We start from the raw sequence: 20058 nt of genomic DNA, 5'->3' as shown, positions 1-20058 counted from the left end.
AAACCGTCTACAGTTATCTTTTTTTTTCCAGGTATATTGGAGTTATCTGATGCTACTGGGCATTTTCGATAGCGTGCATTATCTTAACACAGCGAGTGGAAGGAAAACATCTCATTTCATCAAAGTGTTATTTGGAGATTGCAGTAATTTTCAGAAATAACCCCCAAAGGCACCTTGATGTGTGACGTGATCTAAAATGCAAAGCAAACAGAAGCTGAGCAAACATCCTCCGAGTGAATATGAGTCTGATAATAAAGCACAAAAGAAGGGAAATTATGTCAACAAGGAAATAGTAAAGTTGTTCATAAAGAACAACGCACAGGCAGCTTGCATATATAAATATATATAAAAAGACACAGGCAGGGTGAGTCAGCACGCATTTACAGAGCATTAACCCATCTGCTGATCCGGTCCTCGTAAAACAGACTTATGAGCCTCATGAACTTTATGTGTGCTCATCAATGGCTTACAAGAGGCTCATAAAATTAAAAGAAGAAAAAAAAGTTCAAAGTTAGCGCCCCATTTTGGGAAGTTATTATAGAAATTTGTTGGAGATAAAGCACAGCAGCAAGGGCAATAAAGAAGGAATTAGCAGCAACTTGCGCTGTGTATTCAGATCAGGGAGTCACAAATCATCAAATAAACAAAGTCACAGGTGTAAAAAAAAAAAAAAGTGGCTCGCTGGGCCAAAAAGGAAGCGATAATGAATCATATACACAATAATTAATATATCACTGCTGTTCTGGTCTTCTTAGGAATGAGGAAGTAGAGATGCAGAGGGGAGTGATTAAAAGCAAATTAAAAGTGTCTGCATGAATGGTGCTTCATCGTTAGCCATTCACTGAGGGTTTCAAAAGTTTTTCCTCATCAGGCAACTCCACGTCTCCCAGGACCCAACTGACTAACAAAAAAATGTTCAATCTAGATAACGTTTAATTATTCTCTCTGTCTCACTTTATTAGTACTTGGTGCTCAAATTGAGCATTCCTCATACACACACGGACATGTTTCCAGCATTTCAAAGGATATTACACGCAGTTACATTCATTTTCTTGCTTGATCCCTCATCTTCACATGATACCAATCCAACTAATAATGCAATAATTTAAATTATGGGGACTTCTTTTTTTGTTGAGCTCTCTCAATCTGAGCAAGTGTAGCCTAAGACAGAATAAAGAGGATCCTCTATCAAGAATAAAGAAAGCCTTGATTATCATAGAATTGTAAAGCCTTCAATAGCTTATCTTTAAAGGACCCAGATGATAAAATAACATTTTGAATCATTTAACACTGGAGGTGCAGGACAATATCTTGATAGATTTACCCAGAAATCTATAGCTGTGGAAGTAAAATCATATATGTAGGGTATTTCCAGACAAAGCCAAACCTGTCTGCAGTAGTAGCAGGTGAGAAGGAACATTTTATTTCTGTAATGTAACAACGCTCTACATTGTGCGCAGAGGCTCTGTAAAGTACTTCTGTGCTCAGAGCTGAAAGGCAAACCTGCTCACAACGCAAACACGCTGACGTTTAGCAGGTGCGATATTCATCATCTCACTTAAGCATGTTAGTGTGCTAAATTAGCTATTTAAAAAAAAAAAAGCCCCAAAAGCAAAGAAAAGCTGAGACGGATGGAGGTGTCATTAGTTTAGCAGGTATTTGGTGATAAATCAAAGTACCGCACAGACCACAGTTTGACTTATTGGTGTCGCTGTAGCTGAAAAGTTAATCGCTGGATTTTTGTTAACACTTGTCAATGCAAAGAAACAATGTCACTAGAGCAAGGGTCGAGGGAGTCACAGAGTTATGGGATTCATTATGTGGAGAACACAGATGCTACATTTGTGCTGCTAAGTCATTCAAAACATGCTGTTGTAAGTGCAGCTGTGTGGTTCTCAGCGTAAAATCATATTCTCCAGATGTAAGGGAACATGTTTGTTTGGTACTGGCTGCAGCAGTAATCACATCATCATTTTAATATTTTTTGAGTGGGAAAGAAATGCAAAAATTCCCATTAAAAGCATGACTCAGATTGCACTATTTTGGGCGTATCATTCAGCCCTACAGTTCACCCGATGTTGTTGTAATATTTCCGCAGTAGACCAGATTGGGGAAAGAACTGACTTAACTGCACTAATGTGGCTAAAAACTGGAAATATACATTGTTATCATTAGCTGTCATAAAAGTCCCATTAGACATGAGCAGCAGCAGTGACAGTGACAGCAACAGAAGTGTCCTTAAAATCTGAAAATATTGTGACAGCTTGTACACTGTCAGCTCTCCGTAGAGCTCTCTCTCTCTGGGGATTTGGATGCAATTCTGAAACACTTGTGTCCAACTCAAAATCACATCAAAGCAAATGCATAATCTCAGGCATCAAGGCAGTCACAAGGACAAAACCCCGGGATGCCCGGTAAGATCAGTATCAGCTGCTAAGCCGTAGCCGGAGTCTATCAAAGCCAGACAGCGACTCAGTTGTTAAGTCCCGCTCACTGAGCGATGCTGATGGCATCAAGGGAGACGTGCAGCTGAGCTCCAAAGTGTCTCCAAACACCAGATATATGAGATATTATTTCTGAACGCACCACACATGCACAACCACACAACAAAAACACTTGACCTTGCTACCACAGTCAATTCACATGCATTTTAAGGGATTTAGTCCATTAAATTAAAGAGAGGATGTTATAGAAGTGGTTAGCACTTTGGCCTTGCAGCTAGAAGATCTTCAGTTTGCATCTCAGCATTCCCGGGATCTTTCTGCATGGAGTTTGCATGTTGTTCTTGTGCATGCGTGGGTTTTCTCCAGGTGCTCCGGCTTCCTTACACAGTCAAAAAATATGCTGAGGTTAATTGATTATTCTAAATTGTTTGTAGGTATAAATGCGAATGCGATTGTTTGTCTCGATGTGTAGCCCTGTGATAGACCGGCGACCTGTCCCGCTTTCACCCCCAGTCAGTCAGGATAGACCGTAATGAGGATTAAGCGGTGTATAGATAATGGATAGATGTCATAGAAGTGACAGTAGAGTCACTTCTATAACTGGAAGTTGAGGAAGTTAGGTGCCAAAATAGCTTCTAGGTCTTTCACTCCCAGAAACCAGGAAACAAACAAACAAAAAAATTAGGATACTAATTTAACTTTTACTCATTTCCTGATCACCTCATTAAATCAGCTGTTGATTCATATTGGATATTGCTTTTAAAGTCCCTCTTTCCATCTTTGGGTGCATTAAATATGCATCTCGGTAAAAAAGAAGAAAGCTGATAACGCACAAAGGGACTGAGGAAGCACTCTGTGCATTACACTGCTGCGTTTACTTAACCACAATTAATGCCTATGGGAGACGTGCATTAAGATATTTCTTTGCAGGATCCTCTATGTCTGGCTTTCTTTTTACATCTCGCTATGTGCAAAGTCAAATATTTAGGAAAAACTTCTGTAAAGTCTTCAGGTACACACTTATAGAGATGCAGATGCCATATAAAAAAGATACTGAATCGGCTGCCAAAAAGTAGCTCTATTTAAGTTTAGATAAACTGCAATTTAGTTCAACTAAATTTACATTTATAACAGAGAACTGCCCCAGAAACAGCCCAAGACTTAGATTTTACCATCTGACAAGTTTTTAGATATAATCACTGTGATTTCACAGTGGACTCAGTCAGTCTAAACCACGGCAATATGGGCTGTCAGCTGAAGTGCTCATTATGTCATCAGACTGTTTTAAGCCTAAATAAATAAATAATCCGCCCGGACACTGCCTCTTCAACAGTTTGTAATTTCCTTTGAACGTGCCCTTGAAGCGCTCCGTAACAGATTGATTAAAAGCAAAATTAGAGAGCAGAAGGAAAAAAGCTGAAATGTTTGAGCATTAAACAAATGCAGGCAGGAGGCCTGCGCATCCCTGAAAAAAGAATTCAGCACTCACCTTCCACAGTCTCTCCACCCGCGACAACTTGCGTGTTTTCATGGTGACGGAGAGGCAGCATATGGAGCGGCCAGTGTGTGAGGGAAAGAGCAAGAAAGGACTGATGTGGATGTGGAGAGAGAGACGGTGAATAACGACCTGTTCATAAAAGAGACACACCTCAGCTCTCAGTGAGAATAACCCCAGAGTCAGCATCCCAGCACTAAGTTCCACACTCCACGCATTAAGTTGAGGTGCGTGCCCTTGTGGTTGCAGTTTGTGTGTGTGTGTATATATAAGAGTGTGTGTGTTGGCATGGACCTCCTGAAACCCTGCCCTGCTTTCTAAAGTGAAGATCCCATCTTGGAGGGAGACCCCAGTGAAAACCGGATACCTCCTTGGTCACAGCAGAAGAGATGCCGTCAGATCTCTGAGGGAAAATGAGGGTGCCGTCGGCGGCCACACTAATCCCTGCAACACAACCCACAGAGGAGAGCTGGCGATGAACCCGGCCCGCTTCACAACAATCAGCACTGAACCACTTACCTGGGCCATTAGCCGCATCTTGCCGTTCAGCACAGATCAGCATTACACACCACATACAGAGCTGGGCCACTTTATGGCGCTTTTTACCCCGGGTTGTTTATCCTGTCTCCCCTCTACTTTTCTCCCAGGAGCAATTTACTCACAATACCACCTTTCTGGATTTATAAAAGTGCTGCTCATACAGCTGCAGGCTGATGCAGGCTAGAATTTCTTCAGGTTTTTTTTTTTTTTCGGACAAAGATAGTGCCCCAGTGAAGCTTGTAATGTGTCACAAAGTGTACATACTATCTGCTCCCTTTCAGGCTTTGCAGGAATGCTCAATGCAGCGTCTAATGTGACAGATGCTGGATTGTTTTCCTGTTAAGCTTCTTTTGCTCATGAATGATTAAAAAAAACCACAGAAAATGTCACAAACTGAACGTTGCTCCGGAGCTGCAAATTTCCCCAAAGCATAATTAACAGAAGTCATTTGTATAATTAAAGCAGCACTAATCGAATTTTTGTATTAATGCTGAAAAAACTGGCTGCATGTAATGTCACTACACAGACAGTCTCACGGGTTTAAACAGCTGCGTCTTCACCCTGAAAGCATTCATTACTGCTCCTCAAAAGTTTTCCAGGTCAAAGTCTATCCAACAATGAAGACGTACAGCTGAAGGACACGCAGATGGACAGACAGGGAGACAGACAGCCTCTTTGATGAAGCTGATAAAGGTGTGTATGTTTGTCTCAAAGCATAAGCCATAATGTCAGCGCAGCAAGATGTCTGCCGAAAGACGTCCTGCAATAAAGACTCTGTATTCCCATGATGCAACAGCCAATCTGGAGAGGGGAGTAACATCAATCATCCCGACTCCGGCTTCCCTGTCTTTGGTGGGGTACGGTTTGACAGGCTGCCAGCTCCAGAATAGCAAATCACTCAATAGCGCTCCCCGTTCTCTCCACCTCCGCTGCACCAAACAATCATTATCTCCCCCCATCTCTGTTCTGCTCCATGTGAGCTCCACTCTCAGCATCATCACACGACTCAGAGCCGGACTCCCAGCAGCTCAGGGAAAGCAATCTTCTGCTGCCGTCCCCGGAGCTCGGGGCTCATTCAGACTCCTGACTGCCGACTTACAGGAACAGGAGAGAAATATTGACTGGAGATGATGTTGTACACACAGCAAAAAAAAAAAAAAAGCTCTGCAATACAGAATGTGGCTGACAGGAAAAGTTCTCCACAGTGACAGTGACCTACATGTGCCTGTACACGAGAGGTTTGCCAACAGGTGCACTCACACATACACACACAAACGCACACACTACTGGAACTGACCAGCTTTTCTAGCCGACGCAGTAACCCACCTTCATGGCTGCGGGGACGCAAACTTTCCTTCCCCCGTCGCTCCTCTCAAAACTGGAAGGCACACAAAGGTCTGGGGAGGATGCAGCATGAAAACCTATCTCATGTGTTATTCAACAGAAGACTAAACCAGAGCCTGGAGGCAGGAGAGGAACCCACGTAGCTGTGGCATCATTTTGTGACTGAAGTGTCAGACCTTTATCTCAGCAGAGTTTCTGACTTGTCAAACAGGTGCTACCCTCATAAAGGCAGCATTTCATTTAAATGTTTAGGTTCCAGGGAGCTGCTGTTGAATGTTCGCTGACATGGATAACTGGCATGTCTAAACGCACCGCGGTCCTCTATTGTTATGAGGCACAGTGTGCTTAAAGCAGTGACAAGTCAAAATGTGTGAAATAAAGAAGGTCCACAGGCCATAGTGGGGCGTAGAGTAGCTCTACTATTGTATATATGGAGCGTTTAATCAAGTTATGACACAAAGAAATGTGGAACAACTAGAGAACAACATAAACCATTGAAGCAAAAGGGTATAGCAAGACTGCAGAATAGCAAGCAATAATAGTTTAAAGACATGTTAGCAGACCTCTGAGACCTAACATGCAGATGTTTAGTAACTGTGTTTATGTATATGTGAAATATGTTAATATTCACTGTGATGCAACAAAAAAGAACTCTAACTCTTATTTTACAGATATTTCCTGTTTCATTGAATTTGTTCATTTACTGTATATTTTTCTATATTTAAATTAGCAAAAAATGTTATTTTCCAGATATTTCTGGTTGTTTTGAAAAAAATATATAATTTTAAGGATTAAAGAAAAATGTTTTCAAAAATATTTTCTTGATTTCCTGTAAACAGGCCAATACTATACATAATCTAGACATCAAAAATCAGTAGTTTTACAAATAGTAGTTTGTTCTTTTAAAATTGGTGACAATAAAATTATGCTGTTTTAAAATATCATTATTTTACAGACATTTGCCATTATTTTCACCTATTTTAGTTTTTAAATGTAGTGATTTTCCACCATTTTTAACCTTTTTTTAAGACCCTGCTACAGACAGATTTTCACTTATTTTAATTTGTCCATTTATTTATTTTACAGTGCACCCTCTATTTTTGAAACAAGTGCCAATATTTTCACAAGCATTTATTGTTTATATCGGTTTGAATTTTTGCCCTGATGATGGCAGTAGATGAAAAATCAGAGGATCAACCTGAGATACTGCAATCTGTCCTCTTTTCCCAGAATCATTGTTTCAGTTCTGCTGCCAGTCTGTATGTTTTAGTCTCCTGTTAGAAGCTAAAACACATACGCACATTTGGTATTTTAGTTTAATACTACAATTGATCACCAAAATCATTGCCATTTATTATTTGACAATTGATGTTTCTGTGCTGCTAATGACACCGCAGATGCTGCTGCTTTAGCTGCAATATGAAATATTAAACCACTCGATTTTTGTGGTTTTCATCTCAGTTGTTGAAGCTTTTTCTTTTTGAGGCTCAGGTTGTAAAAATGCACAAAACACCAAAGTGTTGTCAGAGCTGTGAGGACAATCAATGATAATGAGGGTAACGAATACGTTGACTGATTCAGGACAGAGATCTAAGCATCAACAGGAGCTTTTTTGGCAACGCTGTTACCCTGCGACTGCTACAAAATGCATGAAGGCTGACCTGTTGCTTCTGTTGTTGCCTCCCTCCAGGATTTACTACGCTGTAACCCGACTCTGCTGACTTTGCCTTTTATTTTGAAATGCTGAGTGTGTGCGTGTGTCTATATCACCAGTGAAATTATGTGCTTGTGAGCGTGTGTCTCTGATGGGTGTGCCGCTGCTGTATCATGGCGGGGTCGATAAGCGAATCTGCCCATGTGACACAACGGATTACTGCTGCCTGGTCTCAGCCCGGAAAAATACTGTGAGAGGGACTCTGGAGAAATGGCAGCTCCGCTCTGCCGCTCTAATTCCAGCTGGCAGAAAAGCTGTAGGAGAAATTTCCTTCACGTGCTTCAAATTTCTTCTTCCATGATTGAAGATTTGCCTTTGATGCTTCTCTGTTTTGGCTCAAAAGCTAACATTAGTAAGCATGAAGCGCTGCTGCAAATTTACAGGAGATGAGTGTCTCAGGTTTAGCATAAGAAAGGCTAACGGGGAGGATTCTGTGCTTTGCTTAAAGAAACTTCAACATCACACTTTACTGCTGCGGAATAAATGAGCTGAGAGGCACCTGTTGCCCTCTGGTTTCACTATACGCCCTCTGCAACCGATATGATAATTTGATCTTTCACCCTCCTGAATTAAATGTCGCAATTAAGCGATGCCGGTGATGACTCTGCCAGAAAAAGGTCTCTATCTGTGTCTGCAGGTCAAAGCGATGCCTCAGTGTGGCCAATGTTGCTAGGTGACCGTGTAACCTTTCCAATGCTGATTAGAGGTGACATTATCATGCTCTTCTTGTATCAAGATGTGACACTTTTAGGTATGCCAGCTGCTTGGCTTTAGCTACAGAGGCTGTGTAGAATAACAAGTTAGCTTTAGTTGCTTGTTGTTGTTGTTGCTGCTGATGCTGTACACATTGGTGCATCATTAAAACAGTAACAAATACCAGCACCTAAAGTCTGAGATCAACTATTCTACTGTATGTTGCTGCCTATAGCACAGTGTGGAGTTGGTGTATTTAATTGGAACACAACAGTCTCTAGTGGCAAAACAGATGCAGTGCATGGAAGCCCTATGAAATACGGTTTCCTGCATCTGTTTGGCATCTAAAGTCGACTGTCTACTGTATGAAAGCTGATACTTTGACAAACACCAGACACAGAAATAAACTAATGCTTGATGTAGAAAACTGTCCTGGTGTCTGAAAAGCAGCTGCACTGGTGATTATCAGTTGCAAATCTAATAAAGCTAATCCTCAAAAGGAAAACACTGAGATCTCTGAAGTTAAAAATAAAAAAAGCAGAAACACGAACACAGGAAGAATTGAAGATGGGAGGCAAGCCGGGTTAAAAGACGGTTATATTTAGCGGCGTACTCATAAAGTTCTTGAAAGCAGCGGAAATCTTTAAGATCCACAGTGAAGTTACATCTGTGGAGCGAGTTAATCTCCTGTGAAAAGACGGGACGGGACGTGACTGCCATCGTCAAGCCGACGATCACAAACGAAGGCTGACAAAGGGAGTGATTTTCTTTGCTGCGTCCGTATTTAATCGGCTGTATTTCAACCACACAGACTGCAGTTGCTGGTTAAAATGAAACAAAGAGAAGGGGAATGTAATGTGATGTGAATAAAATTGATATGAAAATGCCCACATTGGAGGCTTAATGACAGCTGATGATGTGTTTGCTACTTCAGAAGATCTTCAGAGCAGCAAATCTACCACCAGAGACTGAAAGCTCGGCATCATCACAGGGTAATAAGGCTTCTCTGTATTTAAACACTGACTAATACCCACTGTCAGCTTGTGTAATAATACAGTAAATCATCAGGAGGAAGAGGGACAGTCAAACAGCGAGGCAGCAGCCTGCTGATGGGCTGTTGACAGGTCCGTGAAGGTGGTGCTGGGGGAGAGCGGTGTAGCGAGGGATGATCGATGCTGTGTCAACAGGGTGTTGAGGTGCTGGGCAGGGGATGGATGACCTGTTGAGATGCCCTCTGGGAGCAGAGGAGCCGGAAAAAAAAAAAAAAAGGCAGGTCGATAATGAATAAATCTGTCAGCAGAAGCCACAGAAACAAGAGGAGAGGCTGGGATTCACTAGGAGCCAAAGGGGATTGACAGTCATCACAATGAATTTAAAAAATAATAATTAAAACACGTCATGGTTGTTGTGGAGGGCACAGCGTGACAGGAGCAGAGGATGTTCATTGTGCAGTGCGGGAGCTGCGTCATCTCCAGATGGCTGTCAGAGCCACCAGCGAGGAGCAGTGTGTGCGTTCCAACTGCTTACAGCCTCACCCTTTCCACCTTTGCAACCATGGCAACGTCGAGCAAGAGGTCCTGCTGAGGAAGCTTTGTTGTCCTGAGGGGAGGAGCTGCTCTGGGTGACGGCATGTTCGCCTGGCGTGCCCTTTACTGCATGATGGTAGAAATGCTCAGCAAGCATACATTGAGTTGTGATTAGTGCTGTTTTTCTTCAGTTTTTAAAACCACACATGTATATATGTATTTTTTAATGTTAGTCGCCTCACAGCTATAGAAGATTCCCATTGTGTGTCCCAGCCTGGGGTGTTTCTGTGGAATTAGCATGTTCTTCTTGTGCCTGTACTGATTCTCATCGGGTGCTCTGGCTTCCTCCCACTGTCCAAAAACATGCTGAGGTTAACCGGTGATTCTAAATAGTTCGTAGGTGCGAATGTGAGTGTAGCCCTGTGATAGACTGGTGACCTGTTCAGGGTGTCCTCTGCCTTCACCCTACATCAGCTGGGATAGACTCCAACCCTCCAAGACCCTAATGAGAATTAAGCCGTGTCTAGATGATGGATGGATGTTTGAAGCTTTTTGTGACTTGTTACTTATGCTTGTATCTTGCGTCTTCGCTCAGAATTAGATTTTAAACACTAAATTTAGAGATTACATTTCTTCTAAGCTACAGTGTGTCCTGTGACGGTGGCAGCGGATGCTTTGGCTGCTGTGGGCTGCAGGGGGGGGTCTCCATGGATCAGACTTGTTCAAGCGTATCCAATAGATGCTTGATCGGTTTAGGATGCTGTCAGGGAGCATCACAACCATGACAGGATTGTGGCATGTTTGCTGTCATTTTTAGAACTGGCTATCGCTATGGAGGTTCATTTTTCTGTGCATGGTATGGTATGGTATACACACTAGTTGTATGGAGTTTTTTTTAAGTAATTTTATGTCTGAGATTTCCAACGGCCTTTTCTACATGATTTCACCTGCTTGTTAGCTTCTTAAATGCCCCTGTAACGCCCATATTATCACAACTTAAACCTGATGCTGCCACTCAAACAGCAAGCCTTTAGTTTTCACAGCTTTGCATGTCATAATTAGGAGCTGATGAGTATTATTTAAAGAGAGCATCACTTCATCTGTCAGTGGTTTAAATGTTGTAGTGGATTGATGCATATTACCAATATCAAATGTCCATGGTATGTGAGAAAAGTCAAAACCAACAGAGGATTACTGTATGACAAACTCAACAGCTCCCTCAGCGCTAAAGAGCATTTCAGCACAATTTGATTTTTGGATTTGGTTTTTGGAACTGTAACTTTATAGACTGTATATATTCTGTCCACTTCGATAGAATCATTTTGACCAAAAAAAGCTGTAAAAACCTCTCGCACGGCAATGCACAGACCAGTAGTGTTGGAATGGTGTTGGTCATGCAGCAGATATTTCCCCAAAGAACTGGTGGAGACCAACACAGAGCTATAAAGAGAGTGAATATTGGACTCAGGTTAATAAGAGACACTCTGAGTGATAGCTGGTGTTGCTCTCAGTCCAAACACTTGCTCTGGTTAACTGGTGATTCTAACTTGTCCATAGGTGTGAATGTGAGAGTGCTCGGTTGTCCGTCTATATATGTAGCCCTGCAGTAAAACAGTGACCTGTCCAGAGTGTCTCCTGCCTTCGTCCTAAATCAGCTGGGATAGACTCCAGCCTCCCATGACCCTAATGAGGATAAAGTGGTGTATAGATAATGGATTGATGGATGAATGTTCACAACTTGCGTCTGCTGTCCTCAGGTGGTGAAAAATCCATTAACGTAGCTTTAAGAACTGACCACATGTTGTTTTGTAAGATAAAGTGAGACTGCAGTTTCATCAGAGTAAAGTGTCACAAGTGAGACGTCTCATCTTTACACAGCATTAAAAAAAACTGATCAGATCCTAGCACCATCTTGATTCCATAAAGTCTGCCTACTTAGCAAGCACATCTGTCTTTCTGTTGAAGGAGGGAGCTCTCTCAGGACACATGATCCTTTTGGATTAGTGCAGCAAGTAACAAATCCAGTGGCAGCCTTCAGTAAGCAGCCATCACCTGAAGCACACAGTTAGCCCTGCCACAGAGATAATGAGGACAGCCTATCCCATCTCACTGCTCTCTTTCTTTTATCTGGCTGCTCTTGTTGAGCTCCGTCTGGCTGATTTATCTGAGCTCCGGACCTCAAAGGAAGCACAGAGCTAAACTAAGACTTGGGAACGGGGCCAAACTGTCTTACTCAGATCTGGAGTATCTCTAAGCAGAAGGCACAGTTAAGTGCATATGAGGACAGGCTGCAAGTGTGAGAGTGTGTGTGTCAGTGTGAGTGTGTGTGCGCACCATCCCTGGGCAGTCTGATCCAATGTGAATTAAATTTTACATTTAAAGTCACACAGTAAGGGTGATTTATGATTCACTTCTTTTGAACTCCACTTTCCTGCAATCCAAAACGGGAGCACAAAATTATAGGCGCATGAAAATTACCATGCAAAAATTACCAAAATGTAAATGTTCCCAGCATGCATCTTAAGCAAATTAATTAAAAGATGACAGGTGTAATGGGGCTTCCAAGGTGGAGGAGTACGTCCTGAACTATAGTGGTTAAACTACAAAAACACACCTGTGATTTCTAAAGAGAAAACACAGAGTTCGCATATTCAAAGAGGTTTCTTTGCCTCCGTCCTCCTCAGGGTGAATATCACACTTTCTCAATGCTATAAGGACACTTTTATAGACCAAGTCAATTTTAGGCAGGAATTGACCATTAAAAGTAAAATTAAAACACATTTTCAGTGTAGTTTTACTTTTATACAAAAAACAAAAAGCAGCCTGGGAGAAAGAAAGGGGGGGGGGGGGGACACACATGCATTATGGAGCAGCATGCCATCCTGAGATAAAGGTGGCCCTGTGGGAAAAGAGATTTTCACTAATGACTAGTACTTGTAGTTAAACATGAATTCACAGTTGTCAACACAAAAGCAAGCAGCAAGGGTTCTGTTTTAGCTATTTAAAGACAAAAAGAGCAAATACAGACTTATCTAGTAACTGCTACAAAAGCTTTGAGATGTTGCTTAAAGGGAGGAATCAGTGATTTACCTTAATTACAATCAGTAAAATGTTCAACTCATTAAACTGGCAGATAAGTATAAAAACCCCAGTGTCTCCTTCAGCAGAGGCTATTTGGATCAGTGGCGCTGGAAGGGATATATTTTATAGTAGGTACACGAACTACTACCGGTTAATGTGAATAAAATATTTCAGGAAAAGAGAGAGAAACTTACTTTGGTTGACCTAATTCTGGTCACGGGGGACCGATGCACACAATAAAGTCAAGTAACTTCAATGGATTTCTTTTTTAGCGTGTGCGCACACAGAACGTCTCCACATTAAAGGAGTGAGAATCGTCAGCAAAATGTGCTTAAAGTATCAAAAGCAAAAGTACTTACTGTGCTCTAAATTGGTCCCTGTCAGTGTTTTACTACTGTATGTGGTATTTTTAAATTAATATCACTGCTGCATTAATGTGTACGTAACATTTTACTGCTATAGGTGATCGTGGTTGACTTACTTTTATATTGCGGAGTAGTTTAGTCTTTAGATAGCTGGATAGATGGATACTTTATTAATCCCAATTGAAATTCAAGGCAATGCATTATATTCTGTATGATCGTCATGTCTTTGTAGTGTCACAGTCTATTTATCTCTAAAAAGTCAGTATTTTAATGAGCTCAGAACCACAGCACTGTTTTCAGCTCTGTCCATCCATCATCTATACATCACTTAATCCTCACTAGGGTCACGTTGAGCTGGAGTCTGTCCCAGCAGACTTAAGGCAAAGTCAGAGGACATCTTGGACAGGTCACCAGTCTATCATAGGGCTACACAGAGAGACAAACAATCACATTCACATCTACAGACAATTCAGAGTAATCAATTAACCTCAGCATGTTTTTGGACTGTGGGAGGAAGCTGGAGAACCAGGTGAAAACCCACGCATGCACAGGGAGAACATGCAAACTCCATGCAGGAAGATCCCAGGCCCAGACCAGGATGCAAACTGACAATCTTCTAGCTGCAAGGCAAAAGTGCTAACCACCAAACCACTGTGCAGCCCCCATAGACTTATTTAAAAATAAATATTTTCTTAGTTATATTTAAAGAACTGTGTTTATAATCCATAACCCTGTTCTACTTTGATTTGACCATCTGGCCATTTAAATTTTTTAATGTGGAATAAGTTGCCATACCCGATTGATCAGGTTCAACGGGAAAAACAACTCTTTTATTTTCTGTGATCAGGTATCTCGTATTTAAAAGTGTTCTACTGCTAACCACGGAGCCACTGTGCAGCCCCGTTTTCAGCTTTGTGATATTGCATTTTCCAGGTAATCCAAGAGGGTTATTGAATACTTTAGTCAGCTTAAGAAGCAGGAAAATATTCTCAACCCATAAAATAACGTTTGGTCACAAATATTCAAAGTCACCACATTTGGAGATGCACAGTATGAAAAATAATAACCTGAAAGCTAACTGGCTGTCAGACAAATGTAGTGGAGTAAAAAGTATAATCTTTGCATCAGAGATCCAGTGGAGCAGAAGCATAAAGCTGCTCAAAACGAAGCTACTTAAAGTACAAACACCTCGGATTTCTACTTGGTAACAGTACTTGAGTAAATGTACTCAGTTACATAAAACTTTGATTACCCCACTGCAGAAAAACAACAGGCAGCTACCTAATGGGCTGCAGTATATTATATTATTACACACATCCCAGTCATTTGTCAGTCATTTTATTCCTGAGATAAAGCTTCAAACGACGTCAACAGATGAAGCAGCGTTCATCACCGGTGGATGCAGGCAGCGTTTTCAGAATCTTCATGGCAGCATTTATGTGTGGGTAGAAGTCTGCAGACAATCTGAGAACCTGGCAGATGTCACTAATGGCAGGTGTGTGCTTATTAAGCTGCCTCCATAGTTCAAGCTCCACATCTGCAGTGTCAACACCAGGCATGAAAGCACCACGCTCCTCTATTACCTGCTGCCATAAACTGCTCGACAGTAGCAGCTCGTTGGGTAGCAGGTGCTGAGCTTTAAGATGAGGCTGTGTAAAGCACCTCTGGAATTTAGTCTTGCTTCCCACTGATGTCTTTAGATGGAGCCACCCACTCTCTGGAAAGCTTTAAACTGTGGTTTCAGTTGGATGGGCTACCTTTAAGCAAGGCTGGATTATGGGAATGTAGCTGTAACTGCTGTTGTAAATACCAGCAGTACTAACATCAGCAGACGCTTTAACACTAAAGATCATTTGTTTTCTGTTTTCAAAAGGCTGTAAAAGGTTTAGCTGTTTTTGTTTTCCCATTTCTGTTCTGCTTATTTGCTCGCAAGCACACAACATACGGCAAACCCAACATCGCAGTTCTGTTAAATACCTTCCAATCACAGACTTCAAATGTGTTTGCATCATAAATGACAGAATGCAGCCAAAAAAAATAATATCAAACACATTTTTCAACAACAAAAAAAGGATCAAAATGCAGAATTTGACTTAATATCAGGGAGTTAAACAGCATTTTCTAGTTCTACAGTTATTTCTATAGTTCACTGCCATTGTCAGACAAAGCTCCATGAAAGCAGTCCTTTTCTGGATTAAAATGGCTTAGATGTAATGCAATGTGCAGATCTATTAAGGCCGTTCCTCATCCTTCCACTCACTTCTCTCAGCACACCGGCTCACCTTTGCCTCTGCTCCAACTACTCTGAGACAGTAGCATGTTGTAATGCTAGAATGATTCAGTCATACATGTTAGATTAGAATGCAGATGAAACAGAAAGCCCCACTGCAGGATGACAAGATTAGTGCTTAAGGTTTGTTGCGTATGAATCTGTGTTTTTCAGGCTGTCATTTGTTCAGTCATGGAGATGACATCACATGGACGTAGTAACAATTTAGATTATTACTAGAGAGGGGTCTTTAGATTCAAGAAAGAATCATTCTGAGTGGAATTTCTCAGACATTAGGTCTTTAAGTAAAATATAATTTTTAAAAAGTAAATATTTCATTTTGCTGTACTTACATTTGCACATCTATTTTTTAATTGGTCTTGGCTACTATCATGTGGTGGAAGACTTGTGATTGTTTCTGTTCTTTAGTGATTTACTGTAAGGTTTTTCCTTATTTGCATATGTGCTCTTTATGTGCTGAAAAGGTTCATTTGAAAAATTTTGTTTCCCTTAAAAAGGGCCGATCAGCCACTTCATGAAGTCTTTAGTAACAGTCACCCTTCTTGCTTGTAAGAAAAACTGCACAAATACTGTTGTGTTAAGCGATATGTGGACCGTGACCCCTGCAGAGGGTGACATCTGTTTGCTTTCCTATTCTGTCTTTACGTTCCATTTCTGTACTGCATCAGATGGAGACCGTCTACACAAGTGAAGATATTTTGACCAGGCGTTTCCACTATAAATTCATCCTTCCTTCGTCTGAGTGGAGGTCTTGAACTGCTTTGTTTGCTTTGTGCCATTTGACAAAACTAATATCACCGTTCTTACACACATCCTCACTACTCATTACACCGACTACCGCGTCTCTTGGCATTTTGCGTTAATTTGTGTGACGTTTTTGTAAAACTTGATGTAAAAATTATTAGTAATTATCGGCCTTCAGCCTGCATCTCACTCTTTCATCGTGGCTTTTCTGCCGGGGCGTGACATGAGTCAGATGTCATCCTTCACTATCGCAGTGTGAGACACAAACAAAGAGAAATGTTTACTGTTGCCTGCTGCTATCTGTCCATAAAGGAAATGTCAATACGTGCCAGGTCATGACGGTGTCCCCGGGCTTCAGCCTGGAGCTAAAATGTCACCATATTTCTCCTTCACATGCAGCGGTTAATTAAGGATCTTCATTGGTTTCTATTTGCAGTAAAGGGTAGTGAGGAGGAGAAAGAACTACTGCTGATATCTCCCAAGGTGACTCAGACTCGACCACAAAATACTGACACACACACACACACACACACACACACACACACACACACACTGCAAAGGAACAATTAATCAATCTCACAACATACACACACAAACACACCTCTTCCGCAAACAAAGATGCAGTAGCAGCATGTTGTGAGCTCAAGAGCTCTGGAGAACACCGCAGTAAACCAATTAAACAGTTGTTTACAGAAAATCTAATTCTTTCCATTTTCTTGTTTCACTAATTCAGTCGCCTCAAAAAGCACGTCTTGCATTTGAAACCGAGGGATTTTAGAATCCGGGTGGACAACTGTGCAGACAAATATCTGGCTGAATGAAATGAAATTCAGGCCATTTCCAAGTCAATGTTTGCCCTTTCCCTCTGCAAAATAAATGAGAACAACAATAGCGCGACTCAAACTTTTCCTGAGAAGGGAGGGATTGGAAATAACACTCCTTGAAATGGTCTCCCCATCTCCTGAGGCAAAAGGCAATTTCATGCTCCACCACGACTCAGAGGGACATCAAGACGAAAGGTGACCTCAAGGTTAACAGTGCAAACCTAATAAATACATTGGAAATCCAGCAGTCCAATAAGAACCCCTGACTACTAAAATGCAATCTTACGGCTTAAATGTTCAAGAAAATCCTAATTTTACATTTGCAAGTGAGGAAGTACCTCATAAAGTGAACACAGAGGATCTTAAAGGAAAGGAGGGAATGTGTATTGTTGGCAGTCCAGGCAGTGTTAGCGTTTAGCCTGTTGCCAGCTTTATCACTTGGTTCTCGATGTGACAGACATCAATAATTCAGAGGAGCATCAAGTATACTTGTGTTTGCTGTAGGTTTGAAATGGAGTCATCAACACACAAGCCACACGTGTCCTAACAAGTCATTTATCGGGCCTGCGTGGAGACAGGCAGGTTTGCAAGCAAGTCAAGGCTTTAGCAGGTCATTTCACATGTTGGTTTCTGCTGTTTGGTTTCAGTGTGTCTGATGTGACTGGAGGGAAAACGGGCTCTGCATCGTGCTGTGAATGTTCTCAGAGCAGGAAACTGACTGACAGAAAATGTGTTGTTTAGAAGGAACACAAAGTTCTGCAGATCTTTTGTAAAAACCTGACATTCAAGGTCCAGATGTGTGCGCCATCTTAAAAATAAACACGGCTAAATCTCCAAAATGTTTTTGCTTCGAATTCGGAGAGGGATTGAATTAGTATCATGTGTTTGCTACATCAAGAACAATGGAGATGATGCTGCTAAATTTACAGACACTGTAGAGTAAAACCAACTGCTTTGACCGTGAAAGTATACTAAGCTACAGGTCTTTTTGCTGTTTCTTTGCAAAAAAAATTGCAGCTTAATTCACAAAACACACACAGAAAATTAGAAATATTCCACTTCTGGATCGGCGCCTAGCCTCAACCCTAATCCAAGGGGCCTATAGCTTCCTTCTCCTCGTGAACATTTGTGGCAGAAATCAGCATCTACAACCAAAACACTCTTGTGCTCTCTCCAGTTTCAGCACCACGGTCAGCGCCAGAGCAGCTCACAGACACAAGAACCATCACAGAGAATCACAGCACACTCTGTTCACTTCCACATCTCCACCCTCATCTCTGAGAAACTTCCTCAAAAAAACCCCACAGCTCTGACAGGCCTTCTTGGATGATCACCCAGCAGACAGATTAACAGAAACACTGCAACACAGCCAAACAGCACAGCACTGATTCCAGTAAGAGAGCAGCTGCCACAGAATCAACACCCAAACTTTCCCAACCAGAAAGTGAAACCAATGAGAGAGCTTCTTTATCCTTCACAGATTTCACTGCTCGGCCTGTGTGACTGTGTGTGTGCGTGTGGATGAGAGGCATGATCTAAATTATACATCTGGAGACTGTATCATAGGGGGGCATCATGTTGCTGAATAAATAATAAAGTGCCTTACATCCTCATCCTCCCGCAAGCATTTTTTGCGGTATTGGACGTGGCATCTGCCGTCGCCGACTTGCTGAGGGGTCTTCGCAGCGTTTTCCTCGTCTGCAACCTGTCCACCGAGAAGGTGGCTGGCCTCAGGTGGGTGCGGAAAGGAATTGGTCGTGTTGATCTTCCCGGTGAATCTCTGATACAGTGAAGCCATAATACGGGTCCAGTTCAGATAACTTACAGCATGTCACAGCCACGAGCAATTCGGGTTTGGGTTTTTTTGTTGTTGTTTTTTTATGTGGACAGTCTATTGGCTTTCTGTGCGTTTCGAAGACAACCGATGGCAGGCAGCCAGTTTTCACCACCGGGATGGAACAACAAAAAATAAAAATAAAAAGATAAGGTGAAGACACTTGGCTATTAAATAAGCATCTGTGACTCACAGCTTGGAGTGATAGACCGATACAAAGCGGAATCCTTCGTGGCGATGCTCTCTTTTCAGCTTTGTCCAGGCGCACGGCAGACTGGTGGGCTGTAGGTGTCAATAGTTGCTCTCTTCTGTATTCACAACACGTTGTCTCCCCTCTTCAGTTTCCTGGTGCCTCCTTACAGCGAGATAGCGGGCGGATGCGCTGACTTTTCCATCAGATATTCGATCTCTCGGCAGACTCCGAGCGATTGTCCGCAAAACAAAGAGCAAAAGACAATGACTCTGTTTGGGCTGTGCGCTTTTTCCCCGCTGTCTTTTTTTTTCTTTTTTTGCCGGACTGCCCTCACGCATGGACAAAGTGTGAAGGACGTAGAGAAGCCGTCGGTATACTCTCCGCAGACGCGCTCTGCATGAGAAGTGACCAGGACTGAGAGAGCAGCTCTTACTGTAGCGCTACTGTCATTGCCCCGCTCCGTGTACAGCTTTACGCACAAACATGCCCCAGCAATGCACAGGTTTCACTCGTTTTTGCTTTCATTTGAAGGCTCTATTTGGCACGTACAGTTCGTTTATGATTTCATCAATGGAGGGGGAGAAAAAAAGCAGTCTCCCAGATGATTGCATATGGTCCCAGGACGGAGCTTGAGTGCCTCTGTGTGGCGCTCTGGGTTAGGACAGGCTGACCACACACCTCTGAACAGGTCTGCTTTAGGCGTAACACAACAAATGTCCTTCTTTTATTTTCTTGTAGCGTGCACATTATGAAAAACAAGGCTAAAGCTGCAATCAAATACACCTAACGTTTAGATTTTTCTAAAAAATAACCAGAAAATCCACTCACATCCAACCAATATTTTACTCATCCAAATGCACAAAATTTTATTTTTTTCTATCCCTGCAAAGTTACATAAACTTCTCTGCTGTACTTAAGAGTCTCACAAATCCTTTTCTTTAAATCCCATCTAATGATTCAAGCCATAAAAG

At 41.9% G+C, this 20058-nt stretch overlaps 1 pseudogene; it reads right to left on the bottom strand.

The window, feature by feature from the left end:
• Positions 1–19808, bottom strand: part of LOC110957085 (dipeptidyl aminopeptidase-like protein 6) — a 77664-nt pseudogene extending 57856 nt beyond the window's left edge.
• Between the last annotated feature and the right edge of the window lie 250 nt (positions 19809–20058).

The sequence above is a fragment of the Acanthochromis polyacanthus genome, chromosome 9, assembly GCF_021347895.1.
Source record: "Acanthochromis polyacanthus isolate Apoly-LR-REF ecotype Palm Island chromosome 9, KAUST_Apoly_ChrSc, whole genome shotgun sequence".
In the NCBI taxonomy this organism is placed as follows: Eukaryota; Metazoa; Chordata; class Actinopteri; family Pomacentridae; genus Acanthochromis; species Acanthochromis polyacanthus.
This window is presented reverse-complemented; position numbering and strand designations above follow the sequence as displayed.